This window comes from Tenrec ecaudatus, chromosome 11 (assembly GCF_050624435.1).
Source record: "Tenrec ecaudatus isolate mTenEca1 chromosome 11, mTenEca1.hap1, whole genome shotgun sequence".
Lineage (NCBI taxonomy): Eukaryota > Metazoa > Chordata > Mammalia > Afrosoricida > Tenrecidae > Tenrec > Tenrec ecaudatus.
Window position 1 is genome coordinate 44147298 of NC_134540.1, and position 13127 is coordinate 44160424.

The following is a 13127-nucleotide window of genomic DNA, read 5'->3' on the forward strand; positions in this document are numbered from 1 at the left end:
TACGTGAGGCCATGTGAGTCTGAATCAACCTGAAAGCAACTAACAATAACAGTCTTTACTTCAACACCTGAAACTATCCCATACTTGATAATGACCACCCTCCCATTTCTCTAAGAGATACACTGAGACCTGAAAATATAATGAAAATCAAATGGTTGTTTGCCTGTCTTAAAAATGTCCTAGTAAGCCTCAAGGAGCTAGGCATTAATGAGCTGTCTGTTGCTCACTTATAATATGCATTTTTGGTTTCCCTTTAGAAGTTAGAGATTAATCCAATCTCACTCTCCAAAGCTTGATTAAAGCAGGACCCACTAACAAGGCCTGAAACTGGAAATGTTCAGCTCTTCCTCGCAGAGAAAACCTGAGAACCAAATGGCCTATCTGAGGTTTAATCACACCAATGTGTTGGTTGTTTCAGAAGATGCCCCTCCTCATCAAAATGATTTTGACTTGTTTTTCGGGGAGTCAGTTTTTTGCTGCACTTGACCCACACTGCCCTCCTCTCTACTTAGCTCATCTTTGACAGGGACCCCAGTTGCCTGAGTGTGAGAACACTAGGAGATCAGGTGGTGAATATTATGCAAACTTTACAGGACACGTGTGGTCTATCTGGACATGCTGAGCTGAAGGGCACTTTCGCTCTCTAGCTAGACTTTGTACACCAGGACATTAACATATCTGTGTGAGTTGAATTTATACAATTGCAGTCACAGATGGTATAAGGGAATTTACTCCAGAAAGAGTTGGTAGAATATTTGATTTGGTGTTTACTTTTATTTTACATTTTAATCTATCATATGTACTCATATATAGGATGATAACATTAATATTAGCATTCTTAAGCATATCAATATTTTAATATGTTGGTAACTGGTATACAAGGTGCAAAGGTGAGTTATTGCTTAGGAAGTAGTGCGGATCTGTTGGTTGTGTTGGAAAGCTTGGTAACTACTAGGGGTGATGACTGCACAACATAAGTAATGTGATTTCCATCCCCAAGTTGTACACATGGAAGTTGTGGAATGAATAAATATTGTGCTATCTATAATTTACAAGAATGAATGAAAAAATATCATGTGTATCATTTAAACTCCCTATATTACTTTCTGCATATTTAAAATATTTATATGTATATGAACATGCATCTATTAAATTTTGCATCTTGACATTCACTCAAGTGTTTTTTTCAGAAAAATCTCCAAGTTGACACATTCAATTGCACAATGGAAAAAGTTTATTTGTGCACCTACATTGCACTCTTGTTTTCACCGTTTGTATTAGCATCCATTTGCCATACTGGCTCTACCATTTTACAAACCCACCAGCTGTGGATGAGGATTTAGGTTTACTCCTAACCTTGTCAGCTACTAATGTAGTCCCCACACAAATTTAATAAATAAATTATCATTCTACCTTGGGTTTTTTATTTTTTGCTTTGTTTTTTGGCATTGCCACAGGTCCAGCCTGCTTTATTTATGTGTTGGTCTCTAGTATGACCAGAAATCAAATTTTTCCCAGCTAGGGTGAGCTCAGGCCCTGATGAAGCAGCAGGAGAAGGAATCTCCTCAGGCAATAAGAATTGTCAAGCTTACCAATGAGGCCAAAAAAAGACAAGGCACTCTGTTCACCTTGCTTTCTGACTCTAGACTCTGAGAGAGGGGCCCTAGTGGAAACCAAAGATCGAGGCTCCCACCATTCCTCTGGGCAGCTGCCCCATGTTGATCGGCTTCCCTCCCACCCTAGTTCCTGGAAAGGAAGAGGCTAGGAAGTGCACGAGAAACAATTTGATGGAAAAAACAAGGGCCTCTCTTCCCAGTCTAGTGAGACCAGCACCCAGTGACAAGACTGGGACTTCCACTTTTTGTAAAAAGGCCTAGGGAGAGATGGAGTAATGGATAAAATCATGCTCTTGTGATTAGGTTTTATTTTGGTTGCAACAACAACAAAAATATGCCACTTGTCATCTAGTTGATAGTGACACATTGCGATTTTACATGTGAAGAGTAGAAGTGTGTTCCACACGGCTTCATGGCAGTGACCTTTTTGGAAGCACAGAGTCAGGCCTTTTTTCAGTAGTGCCTCTAGGTGGTGCCAACCTGCCTAAGTTTGGGTTTTTGGTTGAGCACAGGAATTCCTCTTTAGGAAAGGGACAGGACATGATTTATAGTCCACAGAAAACTTAGATTCCTCCGAGAAGTTAGGTAATGATGACCTGGAACCTTATACACCTATTCAGCCAGGGCATTGCCTAAGCAGCCTGTTGAAATGACTACTTACCCTGAATAGGTCTAGAGCTAGACTAGGTGGTCTGTGTGCTTAGTGGGAGTTTTAGTCTACCCCACAGCCCTCTTTTTGCCAGGATCATGACTCAAGAGAGTTGAGGAGAGAATTCCAAAGAAAGAACAATAAAGTCAGAAATAGCCAGTAAACTGGTTAGGCAAGCTTTGGATCCTAACTGTGAAGAGAGACAGGGGATTAAAAACTACAGTTGGGGCAGGAGAGCTGTGAGATGACTGGAAATCAGGGCTCCGCAGACTTCTGTAAAGAATAGATTGGTTTGCGATCTTAAGTCCCCTGTGACCAGGATAGAGCTGAATCTGTCGCATGTGCAGCTGGCCACTTGATCCACAGACTCAGGACCCCTTCTGAGAGAGAACTCGTTGAACTGAAAATAAGATCCTAGGGCAGCTGTCCCATGGACAAAATAGGATACTCATTTTCCCATAGATTGGCATTCCGGTAGATAGGCAGGTGACTAAGCAAATCCTGGGGAGGAAGGAGGTTGGAGATCCCTGGATCCAGGCACCATCTTGGGAGTTAAGAATGCGTGTGATCTTAACTCATTCTAGATGCTAAGGAAGCTTAGCTTAGGAAGAAAAAGTTCTTGCAGATATGGGCTACTATCTGCTGATCAGAGTCAATCTCTCACACACATATTTGTGCACAGGTCATGAAAGAGAAGGAAGGACCCCTATGCAGGCGAAGAGACCCAAGTTCTTATAGCACCTCCAACACAGCAAGTATCTGGATGACATTCCCTAAGAAAGAAACCTAATGACCTCCCTGTGCTGTCTGTCCAAGACCGACTACAAGAATATGGCCTAAGAGCAGGTGCGACAGCCATAGTCCCTGTTGACTTAGGAGTAGCTCCTGGGGCTCCAGGACCTGGGGACCTGGTGACACTGCCAATACCTTCACTCTACTGCCTTGCTGAGTGAGCTCTGGTGAGTCGCAGGCACACTGAGAGGTTCCCAGGCCCTAGTCCAGGGCATAGAAAACACTTGGACCTCCTACAGAATATTTATTCATTCTGATGACAGGAGAAAACTGAGGCTGTCTTTGGCCAGGCTAGCTATGTACTGGGACTGCCCCAGCCCTGGTCATGGAGGTAGAAAAAAGCTTGATATTTCTCATATTCTTCCATGATCTACCGGATAATGGCAGAGAGAGTGGATAAATAAAATGCATAGCATAGGGTGTCAAAGGAAGAGAACAAAAAAACCCAAACCAGATGCTCAACTCATGGCCAACTCTTGTGTATCTGACTAAAATCACTCCATAGGGGTTTCAAGGCCACAGTCTTCTAGAAATAGATCACCATGCATTGCTCCTGAGTGTCTTCCGGGTGGGTTAGATTCACTAACCCTTCAGTTAGTATCTCAGAGCTTCCTCATTCAGGACACTAGTAATTCCTAGTCCTAAGAAAGGACTTTGAAAACTATTCCTGAGGTGGTTAACTAGATTTCCTGAGAAGTATTAAGTCTCAATGTAGACCTTGAAGCCTTTTGACTATCTTAATACTGCCATCTAGATCTTAAATACAAAGTATATATACTTAAGTTTGTTATCATCATGAATATTACATGTCCTCACTCTTAGAGTTTTACCATCCAAGTATACAACACCGCACTTTGTAGTTTAGCTTCGCTCAGTTTTTGAAATGGTGTCTTTTAAATTTCCTTTAATCTACAGAAACAAAGAATTATTTACATTTTCTTTTAAGCCTGATGTCGATGTTGGGTCTATAGCTCACCCCCATCAGCAAGCCAGAGAGGAAGATGAGACTCTCTGCTCCATAAAAGATTGCTTGTTATTTTTGTTGGATTCCGGTGAGTTAGTTCCTACCCACAGAGACATTGTGCACAACAGAATGAAACACTGCTGGTCCTGTGCCAGCCTCACAATCATTCCTGCGTCTGACTGTAGCTGCAGCCAATGCATCAATGCATCGCCTTAACGCCTTCCTCTCTTTTGATGCCCCTCTACTTTACCAAGCATGATGTCCTTCTCCACGAACTGCTCTTTCCTGATAGCATGCCCAAAGTATGTAAGGCAAAGTCTCACCTTTCTTGCCTCAAGGAGCACTCTGGCTCTACTTCTTCCAAGACAGATTTGTTTGTCTTTTGGGGAATCCATGGTACTTTCAATAATCTTCACCCGCATCACAAGTCAAACACATTCATTCTTCTTTGATTTTCCTTATTCCATGTCCAACTTTCACCTGCATTTGAGGTAGTTGAGAATACCACGACTTGCATGAGACTGAAATTAGTCCTCACAGCTCATGCTGTCAACAGTCTGAAGGGGGACTGTGCATCCTGTTTACCCAGTGCAATGGGTAAATGGTGTCCTTTGAGGCTTGACTGCCACTTCCATGAGCATTGATTATGGATCCAAGCAAGACGAAATCCTTGGCAACTTCAATCTGCTCTCCATTTATCATGATGCTTCCTATTGGTCCACTTGTGAGACTTTTTGTCTTCTTTACATCGAGTTGTAATCCGTGCCGAAGGCCATCATCTTTTATCTTCAGCACTCCAGAACACAAGTGTGTGTCACCTGCAACCATCGAATTTCAATTGCCTGTCTTATATCCACAGACTTAAGAGAAAACCAGTGTCTCTTACCTTGGTGTATACCAAGTATAGGGCCTAGATTTGTTGTAAGCACCCAAAAGTGCATGCCACGTGAATCTTTAAAGAACCTACTTGTGTTCTAATTCTAGATGACACTAATTGATTTACAAACTGTATGAAATTCCCTACACTTCCATATCTTCATTTCTGAACTATAACGTGAGGAAGAAAGGTGAGGGTAGTCTCTAAAGTCTCTCTTTGTATAATATTCTGGCAACCTTTATGTTTGCTATTCCTGCCATTTCTCACATATTGATTATTTTCCCTAAAATATAAACTTAATTGAGAGATATTGTGGAAGTTACACAATTTCAGGTCAAGTTGATAAAAGAAAGCAGGGGTAGATTCTAGCCTGACATCAGGTCACCGTCTGATTATCCCTCCTTGTGGGCACGGTCTTCTCATGAGGATTCTTGGAACTTCTCCTCTTTATCCCTGGAGGCAGGACACGCTCTGTCTCGGTTTTGCCTTCCTGTTGACAAACCACATGTAGCCACGCTGATGGCAGTCAGAGCCCTGAAGATGCTTGAACTATAAGGCACTGGATCCACAAGATTTTCTACCCACCTGTCAGTGGTGTTCCTGCATTTGGCATCATTGTGTGTGCTGTGTGAGTCTATAGAGGAATGTATGGATTAGTATTGGATATATGGGCTAATCTTGGACTTACAGACTTGATCTGGACTGGGTTGGGATGCTTTCTCAACAAACAATTTCTCTTTGATATAAACCGCTATCATATACATATATGAGTGTCACTGAATTTGTTTCTCTAGTCATCCAGGTCTTACACACACACATTTATCTTATATCTGTTACCTCTGTGGAAATAGGAAATGATAGGAAATGTACAGTTGGGAAAAATCAATAATATATTATTACACAGGTAGCACAGTGATCAAGGACAGGGATCATTTATCAGGCTCCAACTAGGCCTCAAATTATAAAACACATAGATTTCCAACATTGGTTCTCTCTTTCTACACCCCCTTCCCTCCCGGTGTCGCCACTCCTACCGCTGGTGTTGTTGAGTGGTTCGTCCACCCTAGATTCCCTGTGTTTCCAGATCCCTACTGCACCGCTGTGCATCCTCTGGTCTAACCAGGTCCGCAAGGTAGAATTGGGGTCATGATAATTGGGAGGGAGCTGGCGTTCAGGAACTAGAGGAAGGCTTTGAGTTTCATTGTTGCTACACTGAACCCTGAGTGGCTCATCTCCTCCCCACTACCCCTCTGGAAGGGATGTCCAGTTGTCTACAGATGGGCATTGGGATCTTGGAAATCTATGTGTGACTTCCTCTCTGGGAGATGAGCAATGGGAGGGTGGGTGAGGGGAGACGCCGGGCAGTGTAAGATAAAATATAATAATTATTTATAAACTATTAAGGGACCAGGGGGAAGGGGGGAGCAGAGAAAGAGTGGGAGGGGGAAAAAAGGAAAACCAAGTTGATTCCAGGGACCCAAGTGGAAGGTGAATCTTGAGAATGATGAGTGCAATGAATGTATAAGGGTGCTTTGCTCAATTGATGTATGTATGGATTGTGATAAGAGTTGTATGAGCCCCAATAAAAAGATTTATTAATTTTTTAAAAAGACTTGAAAAAAATTATAAAACAAATGTTCTTGGACTCACTTTATTTCATTAAAATGTAGTTTTATACTCCTAGTGAACAGCATTTCAGTTCCCACTCAGTACTAGCAACTTTATAATATTAAAGGGCAACGCAATCAGATATTAGTGATACAAATATTGTTTAAAATAATAGAATACTTGAGGGTTAAGTATTTTATTAATCATTTTGTTTATTTTTAAGGAAACAAAAGCAGTTGTAAACAGTGGTTATTTAAATTTGATCAATGTCTATTGATGTCAAGTTTTCATTTTCTATGATCAGAAGCCACACACCAAGTAGCTCACATCATATCATGAATGTAGCCATAATACCGGTTATGTTTATGAATCAAAATTAGGGTTTATATGACTTCTTGAATTTATTCATCCAGTAATGTAGAGATAGAAACTCTTGTCTACTGCTCCATCAAATATTTCATATACTTGTTATACTAGATATGCTCTGAAAATAGGATTCCACATCAGGCTGTACAGGTTGTTAAGCTAGTGGGATAAATGTTACTGTTGTTTGTTGCTTTGAGTTGATTACAACTCAAAGCAAACATGGAAACAGAGTTGGGCTTTCAAGTTCTTGATCTTTCTGAAGCAAATGGCCGGGCCTCTCTTTGTGTGTGCCTCTGGGTGGCTTTAAATGTCCATTCCGTGTGCTAATATTGAAACATTCTTCTATTTTCACCTTACAGGGCTTTAATAGATTCAATAAAGCACTGGTAATTTGTATGAGCTGTTAATTAGTTATAGGAGAGTAAGTCAGAAAGGACTGATTTTACAGTTCTATTTCATGCATACAACAGTTTATTCCAGACAAAACATATTTAAAGAAGTCTTTGCTATCCGTGGTGGCTGCAAACAAGTCTGCTCAGTAATACATGGGTCTAAGTCTCATTAGGTTCTCTTGAGAAAAGTCAACACAATCACCACCCAAGCATAGCAACCCTATAGGACAGAATACAACTTGTCCGTGGGGTTTCTGAGGATGCAAATCTTTGCAGGTACAGAAAGTTCGTCTTTCTTTTATGGAGCAATAGGTGGCCTTGACTGTTGACTTCAGAGTTATTAGCCCAGTGTTTAAACTTCTGTGGTCAAAACAGGTCTAAATAAAACCACGGCTCCTAGATATTAGAGCAGTACATTCAAAGCAATGGGGTCAATTCCAAATATTATGGAGCTATTTATTATATTTTGATTCCAAAATTTCTAACCAAATCCTCTGCCATTGAATTAATACCAATTCATAGCAGTTCTCCGGGACTCTGCTATTAATAGGGTATTAATATGCCTGTGGGTTTCTGAGACTGTAACTCTTTCTGAGAGTAGAAAGCCTCAGGGGTAATTATGTTAGATTTATTTGGAGGATGATTATTAGGGCTTATTGTGAAGAAGTTTTGAGAAAATTGAAAACTACATCATGAGAAAAAGTCAAGGAAAGTTGTGTCCATCATAATAATGCATGTTGTTTGAGGGTAGCCAGGGCACTCCTGATAGGATTTCCTTGGGAACCTTCCCCCCTCGCCTTCCAACCATGTCCATTCAGAATCCCTTTGTAGCCAAAACCAAAACTCAGTGAAGATTGAACGAAAAACATTTGAGTCCTTTAAAAATGCCAAAACTATAATTTGATATGGTGCAAATTAGAGTGTAGAATTCTTTAAGGAAGGGTTAGAGAGATGGAAATACCAACTTCCGAAGTGTAGATACTCAGAGGATGTGTGTATGGTTTCATATTTTGATGTTTTCATTTTTATGCTTATGTTGTGATATTTCTACTTAGTTTTGTAAAGATATGATGTATCTATATGTGTATATATATATATATATATATAAAGATCATTTTATTAGGGGCTTTTGTGACTTTTATACCAATCCATACATCAATTGTATCAAACATATTTGTACATATGCTGCCATCATTATTTTCTAAACATCTACTTTCTATTAAGCTCTTGGTATCAGTTCCTCTACCCCCCCCCCCGTAACCCCTTGGAAAATTATAAATTATTATTATTATTTTCATGTCTTGCACTGACTTCCATCTCCATCCCCCCATGGACTCTATTGTTTGCCCCCCTGGGGGTGGTATATGCTGATCATTGCCATCAGCCCCCCTCCCTCCCCTGCACTCCCCACTGTACTCCTATCCTCATGGTACTGATACTCCCATTCTTGTTCCTAGATGATGTGTATCCTGAGTGATTATCTCTTATTTTCTCTTGTCCTCTAACTTATCTGTGCATATGCTCCAGTCTAGTTCAGAGTGAAAGAGAGGACAGGAGTCATGATAGTGGAGTGTGAGAAAGTCTCAAGGGATGAGAGGAACATTGTGTGTTTTATCGGTGCTATACTCTGCCCTGGTTTACTCATCTCTTCCTTGTGACCCTTCTGTGAGCGGATGTCCCATTGTCTACAGATGAATTTGGGGTCGCTACTCTGACTCCCTTATTCTCAACAATATGGGTTTTGTTTGTTTTAGGTCTTCTGAGGCGTGTTGCCTAATCCCATCAACACCTCATGATCGCACAGGATGGTGTGCTTCTTCCATGTGGGCTAGTTGCTTCTCAGCTAGATGACCGCTTGTTTATCTTCAAGCCTTTAAGAACCCAGACGCTGTATCTTTTGATAGCTGGGAACCATCTGCTTTCTTCACCACATTTGCTTATTCACCCATTTTTCTTCAACTATTGTACTAGAAAGGTGAGCATCACAGAATGCCAGTTTGTTAGAACAAAGTGTTTTTGTCTTGAGGAAGGGCTTGGGCAGATGCCCAAAGTCCATCCACCACCTCAGTGTATTTCCTTATAAATATATGTACATAGGCCAATACTTCTATTTTTATGAATTAGTGTATTTACATATGTATACACCTATGCTTCCATCTCTATGTATAGCTTTGCTTTCTAGATCACTCCTCTGTTTCCTTTTACCTTTCTACTACCCCACCATCACAATCACCCTTCTTCCATCTTTTAGTAATTCCTCTGAGCTAGATTGCTCTTGCTCCAACACCCCCAGGATCTCTCCATCTTCCCATTTGTTGATTTTAATTCCCTAGTTGTTCTCTTGTCTATCACGTTGTTTGCGCTCCACTCCCATTCCTTGCCTCCGCTCAAGTACCTTGGGAGCAGTTGGTTCTGTCGTTTTTCCCATGAACTTGCTTCCCATGCTTATCCTATATAAGTAGGCAAGTCAGTAATAACAGAGACCAAACAAAAGCTTGATTAAAAATAGGGAAAAAAGATAATAACTAGTCAAAAAGACAGCTACAATAAAAACATACATAATTCCAGGTCTGTCTGCTGACCTTTATGTCTATCTCCCCACTGGTCCTGGGGGAATTCCAGGAACTACCCCTCCTAGTCTCAAGTATATTTTGGGGGCTCCTCGGGGTTTTTTGCTTGGCTTTGCTCCAATTGCTGACTTGTTATTTCCCCTTCTCGGTTCTCCCCACTGTGGGGTGTTCAAACTGGACTAACTCCCCGCTATGTGTACCCAGTAATGGCCTCTGTTACGGTATGTTCCAGTGAGGGGACATTATGCTTTTAGCTCTTGTTGGCCCTACAGTTCTCTCTGTACCTTAGCAGATCCATGCAGGGACTTCGTCTGCTGGGCTTGGTGTGCAGATATGGGCTCTAGACCCTCACTCTCTCCTTTCCATTTTTGGTTTGTGTCTATGTAGGCATGGCTGGCCGACCCTCTCCCCAACCCTGTGGGTTTACTCTTGTTCTCTGTGGCACATACTTCTAGAGAAGAGGCCAGTTTGACCCTGATTGGGGATGGCAAAATATTCTTTAAAAATACTTCGTGTTCTAATTACAATATTTGACTGAAGTCTTGTGTTTTCAAAAATTTCAAAATGGAATAATAAAGATTACATGTTCTTTTGAGTCTTTAGGTCCTGGTTCCTCTGAGAATTTCATGAAAGATCATGGATTCTGCAGAAACTTTCAGAATGCATAAATTGACACATTCTTGCATTCAATTTACATTCTTTGCCAGTGAAGTAAATATACTCAATGACCAAGTTTAATAGAATAAGCAGTGCTCTAATGAAAGAAGGTCTCCATAGAGTTAAATTTTCTAAATGAAATGAAATAAAAACAATTATGTCTATTATTGACTCCAGAGAACTTGGGGAAAGTGTGTACAAATTGACTTTGGGTTAAAGGAATTCATTTTAATTAATGTAAGGAAATAAAATGGTTGTTTTAAAGAGATACAAAAACATAAAAATCACATGACTTTATTAATTTACAGAACAAAAGTTATTCTGAATTATTCTTGTGAGTTGTATAGTGACCATTGTAACTCATATTCCACTCTACAAAAAGGCACAAGGAAAGGAATAGTTTCAATATTAACAAGTTAGTCATATTTTTCATAGCAACACTCATAACATAATAGACATTGGTATGGTTTAAATAATATGATTCTATTTCTTAAGTAAATATTTAATGAACATTAAACTGGTTAATAGTACTGAAAATTCATTTGAAGGTGTCTACATGTCTAAAATGTCATGGTGAGATTGCATTCAGAAAATTAGATCTAGGCTCAAGGTCTAGATAACAAAGTTCTGTGAATCCAAATTCATAGATAGGCTATTTGGAATATGTGTCAATATCTTCTGATAGATTATGTGTGCTTTAAGCAGGAACTGAGACTCATTCATCTGTGTAATTTCAGGCATACTACTTATCAAGGAAGTAATCACTCAACAACGATTTCCTAAATAAAAACACAGTTTTATTTAATGTCTTTCTTAACCAAATGCAAGCATATTATCAGCAACTATTAAAGATATTTATTCTTTCTTACTAAATTCTAAGTAGCTGTATCAGACATATTTTTCTTATTCACCCTTGAAATTTCAGCACTGGTCATGGTGCCTTGTACATTTTGAGTGATCAATAAGTAATTGTCTAAATGACTATTGAACAATTTCAGTCAAAGTTGCATGAAGAATATATAAGAAATATGTTACTCAATGCAAACATTTTCCAAAAATACTTAAATAAGAGGGAGCCTTATTCTCCATCCACATAATTTTACAGTCAGGTTTTTATCCAAAATTCTAGGTGTAAGATATACAGCATTTTTATGTTATAGCAGTGTGGTGGGGAAAGACATGAATTAAAATGAACTCTGAATACTTTGATGAAAGAGAAGTACAAGGTCATAAGAAAATATATTGGGAAAGTAAATGTCTCAGTTTTGGAATCATGAAAGTACTTCTAGAGAAAATGATGTTCAGAATGAGAACTGGAACACTTATTTTTTTTTTATCCTGAAATAATGCTTGGGTGTTTTTTTGGGGGGCTATATCTTATACAATCCAATATATCCATTCACATAGTTCTGTTATTCAATCCCATTGAGAGGGATTATGCAGTCATCAATGCAATTAGTTCCCATTCCTCCTTTCTTCACCTCCCCTTCTGTGCCCTCGGGAATCATTACTCCTATTACTGTTTCTGAAGGGCTATCTATCTTGACTTTCATGTCCCAAACAATCTTAAATATATAAATGAGCACATGAAAATTGTGTTAATCTGGGTATACCAGCGAAACAAATCCATAGAAACTCACATGTGTATAAGAGAGAATTTTTTAAAAATGTGAACGTAGTCCCCCACTACCACAAATTATGCAGTGGAGTTTCCCACATTTGGGAAGATCGAAGGGTCAGCATATCCGGAGTGCAATGCATAAACCTCACCCTGGGAATACCCCCTTCGTGATCATGGTATCTCCCCTGCCAGGTATATAAAGGGAAATTGTACATTAAGAAAGCAATTCAGTCCAGTCCAATCTATATGGCCAATACCAATCTATAAAGTCCTCTTTGGACTCTGGAAACACATGCAATGATGCTGAATGCAGGAGCAGCACAAGCCAGTGGGTAGAAAATCTTTGGATCCAGTGGTGTTGTAAGCATCTCAGCACTGGCAGGGGCTTCAACATAGCTACTCCAGTTTCTCAGGCTGCATCAGGGTAGGTGTATGTGGCTTCTTCTCAGGGATATCTCAGGATGTGAGCCTTGTCAGTAGAGTGTCGTCCAGGGACTGAACAGAGTCTCTCCACCTCCAAGGAAGAAAAAACAGATTTCCCAGAACTCTCAGGAGAAAACTATGCCCACACAGAGGCCTCATTGGCTATGATCCGATTGGCAGGCTGGACTCCACACCTTCACTCTTAATCTTTCATGTCCCAAATTGACACCAGATTATGTAACAACCACCCAAATCTAACATGATTAAAACAAATAAAAATCATAATAGCAAGGGGAGAATATATTAAAGAACTCTAGGATAGTTAGGTGGTTTTTCAGTGCCATACTGCACCTTGGATTTATCAACTCTTCCTTGTGGCCTTCTGAGAGGGACTGTCCAATTATTTTACAGGTGAGTTTTGGGTTTCCATACACCCATGCCCCTTCACATCCATTTGGCTGCTTGTTTTTGAATTTTTGATACCTCTTCCAATCCACATCTCATTACCACACAGGCTGGTGTGCTTCTTCCATGTAGGTTTTGCTGCTTCCCTGCTAGATGACCGCTTGTTTAACTTTATGACTCCAGAGGC

General features: G+C 40.0%; 1 non-coding gene across 1 annotated transcript; it reads right to left on the reverse strand.

Annotated features, from left to right (window-relative positions):
* Positions 1-12140: 12140 nt before the first annotated feature.
* Positions 12141-12312, reverse strand: LOC142461826 (U1 spliceosomal RNA). The gene has a single exon (XR_012787016.1). It is a non-coding gene; the product is annotated as a U1 spliceosomal RNA (small nuclear RNA).
* Positions 12313-13127: the final 815 nt, after the last annotated feature.